This window comes from Gouania willdenowi, chromosome 7, assembly GCF_900634775.1.
Source record: "Gouania willdenowi chromosome 7, fGouWil2.1, whole genome shotgun sequence".
NCBI lineage: Eukaryota > Metazoa > Chordata > Actinopteri > Blenniiformes > Gobiesocidae > Gouania > Gouania willdenowi.
This window is the reverse complement of record NC_041050.1, coordinates 14,416,150-14,429,068: the sequence shown is the minus strand read 5'-3', so window position 1 is coordinate 14,429,068 and position 12,919 is coordinate 14,416,150. Positions and strand designations below refer to the sequence as shown.

The window sequence follows — 12,919 nt, the reverse complement described above, 5'->3', positions numbered from 1 at the left end:
ACTGGACCCTCTGAATTAAATTCCATGGGCTGAAGCAAAGTTACTGTTAAGTTAATTCAAGTAAAGCCTTTCTGCAAAATAAAAAAAAACCGAATACATGTAACCTGTTGTTTTGCTTCACTGTTATTTAAAAAAAAAATTTCATAAAAGAAATGACCTGTTATTTCAGCCACTGCTTGTTGCAGAAAACTTCCTATTGTCACTAAAACATTCAAACATTTAGCAAATATATCTCGAGTCATTGTCAATCATTGCTTCATACAAAACTACGGAACGCCAGTTAAGTCAACTATTCATTAGCATGTATGACTATGCTGTACTATGCAATTTTTATAGAATTTTCATGGCAATTACAATTACAAAGTGAATTATCTAAACGTAATTACAATTTAATTACAATTAAACAGCAACGGATTTTTAAAAATTACATTTACAATTTTAATTAAAGCCGCAAGCGGCATCGTAGGGTCCGAAGAAGTGGCCGGGGTCGGTAGCCCAAGGTCGGTTATCCTAATGGTGGGGATTTGGGTTTGGCATGAGCAAATTCAGTGCAAATTGGTGGAAAAACAGCGACCTGCTCACATCTTATAAGATTCATCCAACACTATTTTGAAGTCAACACGACATATTGTCTTTCTACTAGCGCCGTTAGCGTCAGACGCCACTAAAAGCCTCTTAGAACGCAAGGCATGATGGGTAATTTTTCCACTGATTCTTGTTTAGGGCTGGACAGTCAACATGTGTATCAAATATGAGGCTGTTAGAACTTGGCATTTGATAGTTATATTCGGTTTTTAGTATGGTGTGCTAAATAGCGCAAGTCAAAAATGCAAGGCATGATGGGAAATGTTTCAAGGCAGTCATGAATAGGCTTGGGCAAATGTCATTTGTGCGAAATTTGAAGCTGATTGATTTTTGTTTGTCGGAGTTATGGGGATTTTGAAATTGTGGCGTGATATCATTGCAACTTTGTGGCAGCGCCACAACCAAACCTTTAAAGATACACAAATTCCTTTAATTATTTTTAATCTTCAGTGGGTCCTAAGTGTTCTGGCCGAGTTTGAAGCAAATTGGGTGAAGCCCGTCAGACTAGTTCGCGCAAAGGTATTTCCTGGGCGAAACACAGTTTTTGACCTTTGACCCAAGATGACTGACTTAATGTTTGGTTTTGGGCAGGGTGATAATGTAACTCTTTGCTCATCTTGGGGTCAAGAATACATGTTGTAAATTTTGTATAAATCAGTCAAACCAGCCGGCTGTGCGGTTCATTGCATTTTTTGGTTTTGTAATGAGCACCATGCGTGCATTTTTTTTTTTTTACAGATTTTTTTCATTGCATCAAATTATTAAAATTTTCGCCAGGCCTGAGGTGCGTACCAATTTTTGTGAGACTTTGGGTATGCTCAGTAGGTCAAATTTGGAATCAAATGCATGATAGTATAATAATAATAATAATAATAACAATAATAATAACAACAACAACAACAACAACAACAATAATAATAATAATAATAATAATAATAATAATAATAATAATAATAATAATAATAATAATAATAATAATAATAATAATTACAATAGGGTCCTTCTGGCCTTTGGACCCTAATTAAGCCATAATTGGAATTAATGATCAATCAACTTTGTAAACCAGCAGCAGGATTTTTAAAGTTTATGAAATATGTTTGCTGTGAGAGCATCACACTGAGAATTTTATCTTTACGGACAATCTTGACTCAATGAAATGCACTTTATAGTGCCTTGTTACCAGTTTATTGTAGCAGTAACTCAAAGGACAATATTACTAATTTGCTGAGTCTATAAAAGAACCCAACATGGTTTTTTTTCAGATTTTTTACCAGTGCAGACTCTGCAGAATAAGCCTGACTCAGCAGTAGTTTGCTAGTTTCAATTATGAGCACAGAACAGAATGCAAGTGAGGGGATTGTAAAGACAAAACCATTATGTTGTCAGTTTTACTGTAACCAGCCAGACTTACTCACGTACTCATCCATCCTACGATTTAGTTAAAGTCTACTTTAACTTAGTGGTTGTTAACCTTCAAATCGTGACTGTGTTAAGACAAAATAAAACAAGTAGAAAGAGTTAGAAGCAGTTTTTGTTTGGCCTGGTGCTTGTATTAACTTTAGGGTATGTTAGTGCATTATGACTGAGTACACCACCACTGTTTGGTTCAGTGGTTCTCAAACTTTTCTTTCATTTCTGAATCCAAGTACCCCCTTTGTCCGACTACAACATTTTGGTCATAATGCTGTGAAAAAACAACTATAGAGCATAACGATGGAATGAATTTGTATTAACACACCTTTCAAAGAATTCCATTTCGTAAAAAGTGCAATGAAATGGTATTTAGTGCCTCCTGAATAGATTTAATTCTATAGTTTTTATAATTTTTGGTCATTTCCCGCCTGGTGTGGGACAAAGACTGAGCTTTTTCAGTTCATGTTCGAATCAAGATTATTATTATTTTTGTTATAATATAAACATTATAAGACACAATATATTATTTTAATGCTTTATTTGTTAATCTTCCACTCTCACTCTCTCTTTCTTTCTCTCCCCTATATCGCCATTGCATACCCCTAGGGGTACACTAGTTCATTGTTGAATGCTGTCATATTTCATGAAAACACAACTCGTCACAAACAAATTGAAATGTTGCTGTTAACCCTTAAAACCTTAAGATGGTTTACCTGAATTAATAAAGGATGTAATTATATCAGTAAAATACATAGACAACATTCACATTTTAGCATCTGCATTTCTCCCTTTTTAAACCCTTTTCCGCCACTGACCATATGGAACCACATCATCACTCAGACAGATGGCGATGCCTCTTGATATCATCTCTGTGATGTTTACATTGGACCAGTTAATGTTTAGTCAGGTCATTGTTAACAGCTTTAAATATCAATTAAGTTGTAGTTCAGAAGATAAGATAAGGCTGAAGGAAATTAAGGTTGAAACAGGATGAGGACGGGTAAAACAAGTAGATACTTAAGTATACTTCCAATATGGAAATGTCTTGTGCAGGAGATTTGGAATTGAAAGTATTTAAAGAATCTTGCTATTGTCCTTTTCCTCCAACACACTGTTAATAAGCCATGTGGTCATATGCAAACAACAGCTCCAGTTACTCGCTGCACTACATCTCAGGTGGTTAGATGTTTTTTTCTTTTAGGATAAGGATGTGTTATTGTTGGCATCTGATACTTTGTTTTGGTCAAGATGCTGTGTAGTAACACATGTATAGAAAATCCACTGTTTTTTAATCAATACTCTTTGGAAATTCTTTTCTCAAGCCTTAAATGTTTCAAAACTATTTTATTGACTATGGCTGAGTCCCAAAGTTAAGACCTGTGATAAGGAACAAAGCAACCATCCACCCACGCAGGTCTGCACTGTTTACGTAAAGGAAAAACTGATTCACATAACTTGTTTTTTTTTGTGTCTGACTGAAATATTTAACAGCAATGGGTGAGTGTTGAACATATCAGGAAACACTCTTGCCCATATTAACCATAGCCACGGTTAGTACGGTGTAAACCTGTGCAGTTAGCGCCATTGAACATTTTGATGACTAGGCAGAACAGGAAGGATGAGTGACTCATTGAACATTAATTGAAGATGAAACTTGGTGTCAAAAAATTGAAGCTGTTCACAATGACCTATGATGTCTTTTCTACATTTCATTCTACTTTTTACTGCTTCTAAGGAATATGTTTGTACTGTAGACTTTAAATCCCTTGGATTATTAAAGTATATCGCTAAAAAAGCAACACATTTGTCAACTTTTGTACTTTTATACTATATATGTTTACATTTACAGGCAGACAGATGTAATTATATGAGATAAATATCACTATTGTCCCAAAATCTTTAGAAATGCTTTGTCTTTGTCTATTCTAAGACAGCAGCACATCTGGTCTAAAAAAAAACCTAGCCTAGTTTACACAACCTCACACACGTATCACAGAAACATGTCATGAAATAATGATTAATGCAGTGTTGACACTTTGTCGGATGTTCAGTTATGGAACACAGCAACAGATGTTTTATTTCCACTTATCAAATAGTAGAAAGTGTGATGAATCATTGATCTGCCAGAACAAGGAGGTGAAATGTTATTTGTAAAAAAAGATAACCTACTTAGAGACCTACTTTCTTAAAGTGATACACAACCCTTCACTTGAATGCACTACATAGGGCTTGATAGATCTAAAGCTGCATTATAAAACGTTACTATTACATGTAAGAAATGTCCTTGGAGTCATTTATTTATACTTTTAACTTTCAAACACATACTATCCCATTATATGTGGGCGTCGCCAGTTAGGAGATTTCAGCCAATCAGCGTCAGCGCTGTCCGTATTTCCGCTCCCGTTGAGGGTCCATTGCAGGGGTCACCAACCTTTCTGAAACTGTGAGCTACTTCATAGGTATTGTATATAGTTTTTACTTTAATTAGAAAATAAGGAAAACTAGCAATAACTTAAAAAAAGATAGACAATGCTTACGTTTCAACATAAAACACATTATTTCTACTAATTTATGCAGTTGTTTGATTTTCAATACATTTTAGAAAAAATATACCTTGCGTTTAGAAAATATATCTTTCATATATAACCTGCCACTGACCACATACCAGATCTGCAACACTTAAAAAACATTAGTCACAATGTTTCAGGGAAAATTAACGTTTAAAGATGATTCTTATCACAAAAACCTTATCAGCAGTATTTAACTCTAGTAAATACAAACGACATCTCTCATATGTATTTATCTTTGTGAGTTTGAATCTTGCAAAGTAAATCAGATTTTAGATGGAGCTCATTGGTGACTAGAGCTCCTGAGGGCCCCTCACATGGTTCATGCTGGCTACCTGGTGCCCGCGGGCACCGTGTTGGTGACCCCTGGTCTACTGGAATCATTTGGGTTGCGTATCCCTTTAAAAACAGTTTAATTTGCAGGGTTTACAGTAACAGTATTATGAAATTTTAATATTTTACATGCATTGTTTGAACACCTTCCCAACTATCTGATAAGAGATCTGACTAAACTGCATTGTGATTTACCAAATTTTAAATGATTTCTGTGAGAGCTAAATCATTCTACATGCTCTGGCCAGATGGATATGGTTCGTGAGCCTTGTGTTTGAAATGCCTGGTTCATGAAAACCTACATAGTAGAGATGTTTACCTCAGGAGAGACTCGTGAATTTAAACTAAAACTAGAAAAAAGAAGGAAACATTTTTAAAAAGCTGCATTTGACTACAATTTAGTACCCACCTTATAAACCTTACAAAACTCTAAGACATTTTTTCTTTTGTTTACATTCCCATGGCAGGGTTGCTAGTTTTCCTTATCACTATCAATAAAGGCCCTAAGGTGTCGTACACCCCTGGTCGGACGCCAGTTTATTTATTAACCACATTCCTGTTACCACCATTAGGCTACACAAATAGCAAGCATACAAAAAAGTTAGTGTGATTCAAAAACTTGTATCTTTTGCTTGGTTTACCCTGTCTGCAGCACAGTATCAATTTAGAACTAGCTTAAAGAAAGAAAAAAACTGCTCATTTTAATGAGAATACTCATTATACCAGGGGCTTTGGAAATTTTATAATACCCAAGATTGGAAGCATTAGGAAGAGTTTTTGTCTGTCTGTCTGTATGTATGTGGTGTGAAATCATGGAACAGCCTGGTTTCACAACAAAAGCAATGCCAAAGTATTCAGAGTTTTAAATCACTTCATAAACGTATGGTCTTGTCACAGTACAGTGAAGATGGGGGAGGGGCTTAATGCGACTAATAGATTAATTACATCTATGCCTAGTGTTGTCTTTAAATAGGAATTGAACTGAATGACATGTATTACCATTGTTGGTATTTTGCTTTGTATTCTTGTATATCTTAGTTACTGATTATTAGTCAGTTTTGATATTACAAGCTTACATAGATCTTGTCTATTATTTTGAACATCTCTCATTGTTTTTCTCTGTTGGGTTTTCTTGTACACAAGAAGTTTTTTTTTTGTTTCTTTTGTTGTTGCTCTAAAAAAAAAACAAATAAATGAAAATGAAATGTAGTGCATTTAAATTTAAATCATCTTTAAGCAACACTGAAAACTCATTAGGGAGAAGAAAACATAAATCCAAACAAGGCCATTAAATTTATCTAACATTTAACTGTAGTAGTATTGTGCTAAATTCCAAGCACGACTAAAACTCTTCAAAGGCTTCCATGTAGAGGTCTCCTGGTCATTGGATGTAAACAGAGTGATAAACACTGCTCTCCTCACTGTCTGCTGCTTTGGCACGTGAGCCAGTTCTTTTGACGTGCGTGGATGAGCGTTCCATCACACACTCGGGAGTCACTGATTAATCCGTTGTGTTTACGAACTGAGAGGACACGTTTCACACACCTGCTGTTGTGTAACAAAGTGTGTTTGCCTATGCATGAAAGGGGCTGGAAGTGATGTATGTGTTCTCCAATTATCTTCCTGGAAACGTGACACACCTTCTGGGACCGTGTCCATAACATCAAGCTTTCTGTGTCTATAAAGTTTATGGTCGCCTTTCCTTTCTTGAAGAGTTCATTCATTTATTTCCATTTCAGTTTTTTTTCACTTAAGCAACACCATGTACAACATGCAATTTTATTACACATTTATTACAGCCATTAAAACACAGGCAGCAACACAAAGGGCATAACAACACATGAACACATAAACCTATGACCAGAGGTGTAAAAAGTACTGATGTATCCAACTCAAGTAGAAGTACTTTTAATTGGTTGAAATTGTACTCAAGTGCAAGTAAGTCATACATTAAATACACAAGTGCAAGTAAAAATAGCTAAATTAAAAAGTACTAAAAGTAAAAGTCACTATAGTTACTTTCACCACCCCACATTTATATACATATACAGTATATATAGTATTCTTTGTTTTTGTTTTTTATTATTATTACGTACATCTTTTGCACTATTTGCATTGTTTATGAAAGCTGCTATTTTTGCTTTTGTGCAATGACAAATACAATGATTCTGAAGATATAATGAATTAAATTCAAAATAAATCTCTGGCTCTAAGTATAGCTACATTTATGAATTCTAGAATTGAGAAATTAACCAGCATTCAATGCTGTTTTGGCTCGTTACATTATGTTTAATCTGGTTGGTCAGCTATAATGTGATGCATTTGATTGTTGTCCGGTTATAACATTTTTTTGTCGTTTCACAATGTCCATTGATCATTTTAAAACAAAAAAATAAAAATGTACTCAGTATAGGTTGAGTGTAATTATAATTGTAATTTTCAAAATCTGATGCTGTCATGATTGTAATTAAATTAAGTAATTCAGTTTAGATAATTCACTTTGTAATGGCCATGAAAATTCTAGAAAAATTGCCAATTATAATTTAACGCAAAACTGGGGAACCATGTTTCAGTTCTATGTACAGTTCTACACATATGTAGTTAACAATTATTAAAATATATTTCATATCAAGCTTTATCACATTTTACTATTTTCAAAAAAAAAAAAGATCATCAGGGGATATACTGACACAAGAAAGGCCCACACTAAAAATATTAAAACCTACATTTTTATTGACTAGGAAGCCTAACAAAGTAACCAATAGATAGGAACGAAATTAGATTAGATGTTTGTTTTAGTGTATTTTACAGCTGATTTAGGAGATGCTAACAGGAAGCTAACACAAGAAGAGTAAGTAATTATGAGATGAGTCTCAAATAAATACATTTGAAATTTGATTAGTTGTAATTGAACTTTAGTAATTGAGAATCTAATTGTAATTGAATTTCTGAGGATGAAAAAACAATTGTTATTTAATTGTAATTGATCACTGTAATCGTAATTGAATTGCAATTGAACATGGGTAATTGGAGACGTGTCACTGAAAAATGTAAAATGACCCCAACCCTGGTGTGAGATCTTCTCTAAAAACATAGTTTACTTTGTTCTGCAATCACTAATGACTGAAAGTATTCACAATTTTTAAGGTGACTGCTGTAGTTTTACCTATTCTGAGTTTAGGCTAATAAGTTTGATTGAATCTACCTGCATTGGGCATAACAGAGTGGGACTCCCCTCATGCGCCTTGGATGTTTTACACTTATCTGAGCCTCTATGATGCCTTTTAGACTTTTGCTCATTTTTTTCCTTTTGCACATATGTGCAGGACTGTAGCTATCCAGAACAAAAGTTCATGGAGGTTACAGATCAGAATTGTTCTCATGCAGAACACTTTTACTCAGACAGTGGTGTGGTGCTGCTAGCTGAGGGGATTTCCTTTCACTGCCACAAGGTGGTGCTGATTGAAGTCAGACTTTATTTATAGGTAATGTAAAGAGGAAAAACAAAATAAAAATAAATATTGCTAAATGAATACTTTTAACATGCATTTGGTAATTATATAATAACTGTGTTTAAAAAAAGGTCCCTATGTAAGGAACTCTACTTTTTTCACCACAGTTGTCATCTTTTTTTCTCTGACTCAGAGTCACATGAAGCCCATTAACTGTGTAAGTCTGTATCACTGGTCTAGACTAACCTGGGCGCAGCTGGTTTGTCTGACTGTGCTTCAAGATACCTTTGTCAGCACTTTTCACAGGTTTCAGTTTTAGAGTAATAAAAGTTATCTCAATCACATTTAAAAAAAAAACAATAATAATAATTGCTGTCCTGACCTTTATCATGTGGTTATGACATAAGTGTTCACATGACCTGGATATGATTAAACAGACTATGTGGTCATTATTAACACCTTCAGTGATGGTCGTCATTATTCTCATCAACCATGGTGGGTAGAACACGTCAAAATGATTTAAAAGCCGTTGCTCAAGATCAGTGGTGCTCAACGTTCTTTTCTGCTTTTTTTTTTTAGTTAATGAACATCATATTAAAAAAGGAAGATGTTGCAGTTTTTCCATGAATGTAGTTACTGGATACTAGAATAAAGATTCAAACATCTTTCCATCCGTTGTCCTAAGGCAGGTTAGTACAGTAGACATTCAACAAGACACGATACAAAAAATACATAAATCACATGACATTACACATTACAAGTAGACCATATACAAGTTACATATAGGTTAAGATTAAGACTTTGAGGCCCAAGGAAAAAAGTTAATAATCTGTGAGTGCATGTCTGGCTAGTTTTCAACCATTGTTTCAGCGTAGTTTTAAATGCTGAATAGGTATCACAGTTTCTGACATGGGCTGGTAGCCTGTTCCATGACTGTGTGCCTCTGATAGACCCCACCATTTGGCCAAATTTAGTCCTTTGTATGTTGCAGTCCCCTCTGGTCAATGCTCTGGTGTTTACTCCACTGCTATTTTTTTTACTTATAAAATCCATCAAGGGAGGGGGAGCAAATTTATTTAAAACGTTAAAGATGAGGCAAGCATCCATGAATACCTGATAACTGTCAAAATCCAGAATGTTAAATAACAGCAGTGACCCGTGACAACGCTATAGTGGGGGCAGTCGAAGTAGAAGAACAACACAGGATGAAAAAGGTTGATTTCTATAGGTGGGTTTATGGTTATAGAGCTATTCTAAGGTTGTCAAATTCATTTCAGTCAGGGACCACATGGCTCTATTTGATTCCAAGTTAACCAGACTGAACAAAATATAATATTCAAGACCAACTATACACATAGTAAATTATTCTCCTTTGTAAAATTCATTTATTTAACCAATTAATGTGCAAAGAATCAAGTAATAAATACCTTAAACTGTTTTTTACTTAAATATTACTGCTTTCCTTGACAGTTCTAAATAATCATCCTGCAGGCCGGTTTCGGCATTCCTACGTGCTAACTTTGGCCCTCAAGCCTTAAGTTTGACATGTGTAATATCTATATCATCTATTGATCCTACCCCAAACATCTAAGGGACACTTTTCAGTCCCTCCAGGATTTCGAAGCATTTTTTGATTGTTGCTGGCTGAAATGCCTGATTTCATGGGTCATTTCTCCAAAAGTTGCGATTTTTTCCAGCCCTAAAACATACTTTACTCACAATTAAGTACATTTTTTCTACCAATTATAAATACATATTGACCAGTCATGTTAAAGAAAAAATAAGCTTTATTGTTGTAAAGCAAACACCAACACAATTTTGCAAAACGTACCAACACTTTTTTATACACTGAGCATACCCTGAATGCAAAAGGTGCAATAGTTTTTAATCAAAATGATCATCAGAAGTCCAAGTCAGTAAACAATAATGAAACTGAGGAATCCTAAAGTGCATAACTGTCATGAAGACATTTCTTTAGGCATAACACAAAAAATAAATAAATAAAAAATACAAAGCATCATTGAACATACTGTATGTAATGATATTGTGTGCTTGCTGTTTGTTCTCCCACATGGGGTTGTGCACTGGCTTGCATTCTCTTGACGTGCTTTGCAGAAGCAAAATGCTTGTCCATAGATGACTTCCGCTTGATGATAAGGTTGCATTTTGAACAAAATTTTAACCTCCACTCTTATGAAGCAACGGTGGGTACTGTTTTGCACGGTTCTTAAAAGATATTTTTGTTGGCAAATGCAAGGTGTTTCAATTGCACGTGACTCCATTGAACGCTTTCTCCCTGCACTGGTTGAAAATAGGATGTGACGTCGGTTCCCTGTTACATCGCAAAGCATAAACATATGATACGTAGACGCACTGCTCTAGTGGGCGGCAGCAGTCGATGCGGCGTCTACATTTATTTGTTTATGGCGCTAAGCCCATAGTACATCCTCAGCTACTTCCGTAGCAACTACAAGTACTAAAATGCCAAAAATAACGATAAGCAGCCGCACATTTATGTTTTTTTGCAGCGAAGTTGCGGGAAAGTTGCGGTTATCAATTTCGTCAATGGCACCACTGTTTTATATATTGTCAAGGCGGTTTTCCCTCTGCAGAGTTTGCATTGTTCTCAGTGTGGGATTTCACTGGGTATACTGGTTTCTTTTTATATTCCTGAGACATTTGCATTCATAGTTAAATTAAACGTGCAAGAGTGAATATGTTTGTGTCGTTGTGTATTTATTTAGTATGATCTTCCTGCATTGAACTGAGGTGACCTTTTCACAAGGAAGGCTGTACTCCTGTTTCTGTTCTGGATGAACTTGTGTCATCTTCATCTCTGCATGGCCCCAGACAGAACATTAGTAAATGACATATCTGACTGATGAATACTAGGACATTCTCCAAATAAACGGAAGAGTGTCTTCACTTTACTTTGAAAATATGATTTGTGAGGAATGTGAAAACTCGAGACTTTGCTTCTCTCTAGTGGTAGTTTCTTAGAATAACAACAACATATGCGCAACGATTCATTCTAAACCTGCTGCACTTCTGAAAACCACCACAGCAAGTTTTTTTTCTGCTTCTATCACCTTCTTAAACACTACTAAGATTCTGCCAAGGATTCCAGTATGCAGTATACTATATGTGATATTTAAAGGATTACCCTTCTGAACCCTAACATTGTCTCTCTGCCCTCTTTTCATGCCTTCCTCTTCCACCCTTTGCCATAATCCTGTAGTGTCAAACATATGTTCCCCTTTCCTTATCAATGTGTAATGTACAGTGGTTTTTCTTAGAATAATCAACCTGTAGCTCAGGAATTAAAATAACATTTCTACCACCTTTTTTTGGATCAGCCTTATGACGAGCCGGACCCATTGAGCTACATGTGTTTCAGGTGGTGGGAATGTGCGAGGATGAAGTACTCCAGATACAGATGTGGCAGTGGTGTCCTTAATGGCCGAATCTCAGTAAGTCTCAGTATGATATTATTTACTGCAAGGGGATAGTAAAACATGTGTATGTTTACATGTGGTATAGGCTGTGATGGTCTCAGTTCAATATTGATCTACAACCTGGACACAGACACTTCCACATCACTGCTTTCCCTACAAACCATTGCCTCCAGTACAGGAAAGCTTTACCTCAACCTGACACTACGTGTGCTGGTCAGTCTATGAATGCCTCTCTGTTTTGTGAGCAATTAGCACGGTTTCCAGAGGTTGATTGACTTTGAGCTGGCCAAGCAATTCCCTGATTATAAGTTTTCTCTATCAGCTGCAGGCCACTATGAGATCATTACTAAGGAGATTCTGGAGTTAGATCCAGCAGACAACGTATGGACTGCGGTAGGGAGAGGAGCAGCCATAAACCACAGTTATGATGTCTTTCTGGTGGCAATCTCAATCCTTGACACCGGTCACAGCGTGTGAGCTTCCCTCATGACTCTGAGCAACAATGCCAATAATGTGTGGAATTGAGCCTTGAAGTGTTGGGGGAAATGTGTTCCAGTTACCTTAAATGAATAACATATATCCTGTATGTTAATGCCATAACTGACAAAAATCGTAGGGTATTCGAAAGCAGCAATTATTCTGTATTATCTGTCTTGACCAGCACAATACGAGAAGGATTTTCTTTCTGTTTTTCTTGTATTTTTACAGAATAAAGTAATGAATGCACCGATTATTTTGAGTTTGATGATTAAGCCTTAAAACACCATGTTCATGCACAGGAAGGTGTTCAAGAGAGCCCTCTGATACACCAAAGAAACAGCATATGAAATTGTAGATTGGGTACTTACGTTATGAAAAGGGGATAAACCTGATTTGACAAAAATGCAAAGGGGATACACGGGACGAAAAAGGCTTGGAACCACTGCACTGCACCGCCACAAGATTAAGACTCTTGGATTAGAGGTGAACCGCATTTAAGCAACTTCATTTCTACTTGGGAACCTTCACACTTTAAGATGGTGGTTCCAAACCGTTTTTGGATCATGATTCCATATTGATATCAAGAATTTCTGGCGACCCCAAAAACATTTTTTTTTTTCCTTTTCTAGAATTA

At 35.8% G+C, this 12,919-nt stretch overlaps 1 protein-coding gene across 1 annotated transcript in view; it reads left to right on the top strand.

The window, feature by feature from the left end:
* LOC114467603 (DNA topoisomerase 1) overlaps positions 1–12,919 on the top strand; it is a 703,770-nt gene that overhangs the window by 445,228 nt on the left and 245,623 nt on the right. The gene's annotated exons all lie outside the window — the stretch shown is intronic.